Here is a 3479-nt window from a genome sequence, read left to right on the forward strand (position 1 = left end):
GGGGGTTGGGTTTTTTTATTACAAAAATCTACTTTTCAGGCAACATTTTAAGAAAACATTTTACAGAAAGTTTAAAAGGGACAAAACGCAATAATGTATTCAAGTTAAGAGCGAAAATCCTCGAACACCCAAACATAACTTCGGAGGCATAATAATTCAAAAAGTGATCTGATTGGTATGGGTGTTTACTACTATATACTGCGACTTTTGCTTTGTCCAATCAGGCGCTCCTTCCGTCGGGGAGAATGAAATTTCATTGGTTTGTTCCTTAAACTCCGGCGCTTAAGTTCACACAGACTGTATATATCACTGCAATTTTGACCTATAGTGCGACCAGAAAGTCCTCAAATATCTCTTTAACGGGTGAACTAATGTCACCCATACTTTGCACAGCAGTTTGTATCAATTTGTCCTAACCTAATCATATTTTTCATCAGCAATTGAGGCCCGATTAAAATATTTTCTTCATAATTTTATATAAAATATTATAAATCTCCATCACGAGGGAAAAGTGATTGTTCACAGCACTTCCCACTTCTCGCACACATTTTGCATACGTATATAGTCTACGTCACAGCTCGCCAATGACACTTTTTAGCGGCAAAACTTCTTACCAAAAATATTGTTATAATTAACCCCTTTTTTGCACTAAAAGTTCGCTAAAGATACGTTCAATAAGCATACTATTGCGATTCGAAAAAAATGTCAGATTTGCTTTTAAAATCGACATTGCCCGAGCTGTACACTTTAAAAAATTTGTAGAAAACATCGACCGGGATTTTTTATTAGTATTTATTACGGAATTTTCTAGAATACAGTGTGCAGGAGTTTGAAAAAATATTCACCTGTTAAGACAAATTGATATAAGTCATTGTGCCAAAGTTGGAGAATCAATTGTTGTATAGGTAAGGAGATATTTCACAATAAGTTGCTCCATGCATTTTTGGCCACACTTTCGCATGCTCAAGGCCGAGACAAAGCAACTAATGGTCCCGTTGGCGCGGTGACTGAAACCGCACTGTATAATGTGATCAGGTATCGTGTGTTGACTCTTGACACCAAATTTTAATTTGTACACCCTCACGGCAACTGGGGAAAAAATAGCCGTCTTGTGCTTAAAGCGACCATTTGTTCTTCAATGCAGCAAAGTGCCGTGTAGAATATTACTTACTGTAAATTCGCCTTTGTTCTTTTTTACTTGAAGTTAAGCTCACTGTCAAGAGATTGGGACCAGATCAAAAAGCAAAATTTATTTCTACTTCCTGTTGTGGATGGAAAGTTAACAAAATATTTTAATCAAGAATTTTATTGCAGGAGGGATGCATCGTTAAAGAAACAAAATAAGTCATAAGGAAAATTTGCTCTACAAAATACAACAAAAGGACCGAAATCATCTACATGTATAATGACGCAAAAAGTGATCTATTTTCTTGGTTTCAAAAGTGGTACACGTATTTCCACTAAGAACATTATAATGCTTTTGAATCTATTTATATTTTAACGTGGTTTGTTTATTATATATGCTTGTTTCACTGTCTTTTCAGAGAAAACAAGAAAGAAAGAGAGACAAAGAGAGAGATATGTATATAGAGAGAGAAAGAAAGTGAAAGAGAGAGACAGAGAGAGAGACAGACAGATAAAGACACAGAGAGAGAGAGAGAAAGAGAGAGAGAGAGAAAGAGAGAGAGAGGGGGGGGGGGACGGTGAGAGAGACAGAGAGAAAGATAGAAGAAGGGGAGGGGGGTAGCTATATCAAAAATCTCAGGTTTCACGGGAACGTCATACGCACAGTTTGATGTGTACTTTGGAAGACATGGAGAACCAGCAGCTCTAAATGAGATGGCTGTGAAATTGGAACTGAGTGGGCGGGGCGTGTGGCCGGTTATAGACTGTTTCCCAAGTACATTAAATAGCAATCAAAAAATAAAATGAACAAAAAGAAATTGATGCAGGAAGGGGACCGAGGAATGCTTTGATTGTGTAATCTTAAAAAAAATAGGTCAACTCTTTCTTTGTGCTCTATGTCCAAGTACTAGGTCAGTTTTTGGTTCCTAAAGATAACAAAAAGCAGGAATCATAATACACTAAAAATACAAAGAATTCTTCGCTAAATATTGTGTCTACTCTGATCATTTCAATAAAAAAAGCTGTGTGTTTTGTTCGGTTTTTTTTGGGGGGTGGGGTGGAGGGGGGTTGGAGGGGTTTGGGGGTGGGGGGAGTGGGGGTGGGGGGAGTGGGGGCATTTTACGTGAAAAGGTATCCGCAACAACAAAAAAGGCAATGTTCCTGCACATTTCAAACAATCGTTTACAAATAAGAAACAGGCATTTGCATATTTAATAATATTAAGAATTCTGTTTCCTACATTTTTAATGACAACGACAATGATAATCTATATTCATCTCTCAGGGAGAAATTCGTCTTGTTGTACAGCGGGTCTTCAATGATTTGTTTTGTTGGTTTTTTATTCTTAAAATATTAGAAAGAGTTTTATTACACTTACCACACAATGAGGTCGTATTAATGCTGAAGATTAGAAATTAAATATACCGGTGAATAGCTGACCGGTGAAAGTGAACGAGCTATGATCGGAACGTGATTGCAAACGCAATATTTTCACAGCAGGAACACGTTGATTGGTTTGTTCGTGGGGGCGTGGGGAGGGGGGGGGAGGATCGTACTATTGGTTCGTCATCGTGGAGGTGATGGTGGCATAACATGTGGGAAAATAAGGTATTGATATATTTTGAAAGATAATAATAATGTTATAATAGTGAATATTACGGGTGGGAGTATAGTGTCAATGTCGAGTGAATGTATGAATGAATGAATGAATGAATGAATGAATGAATGAATGAATGAATGAATGAATGAATGAATGAATGAATAAATGAACTTTGCTTCATTTATATCTGGTGAGAAATTTTACAAGGTCATGCCCATTGGTTTATGGGATACTCGTACATTGATTTCATCGGGAAGGTGATGGTGGCATAGCGATTGTGTAAGACATAGTTTAGTAATGTTATACTTTGAGATATATTTTCTTCAATGCAATACTGCGGGGGCTTGGGGGGGGGGTATTTTGTGGTAGGTAATATCAAATGAATGAGTAAATGAATGAATGCAATAAAAAATTAATCAATCGATCGATTGATCCATCTATCTATCAATCAATTAATCAATTACTTGCTTTGCTGGTTCTTTGTTCTAGCTCTTGTTTTTTTTTCTTGTTTTACTTTTTTTCTTGTTCTTGTTCTTGTTCTTGTTCTTGTTCTTGTTCTTGTTCTTCTTCTTCTTCTTCTTCTTCTTCTTCTTCTTCTTTTTCCGAGAGAGACACACAGAGTGAGGCGAAAGAGAGAGAGAGAGAGAGAGAGAGAGAGAGAGAGAGAGAGAGAGAGAGAGAGAGACAGAGAGACAAAGAGGGAAGAAAAGAAAGAGTAGTTTTTATTTGTTCCAAACATTCTGTATATTATATT

This window comes from Aplysia californica, unplaced genomic scaffold, assembly GCF_000002075.1.
Source record: "Aplysia californica isolate F4 #8 unplaced genomic scaffold, AplCal3.0 scaffold00178, whole genome shotgun sequence".
NCBI classification, from domain to species: domain Eukaryota; kingdom Metazoa; phylum Mollusca; class Gastropoda; order Aplysiida; family Aplysiidae; genus Aplysia; species Aplysia californica.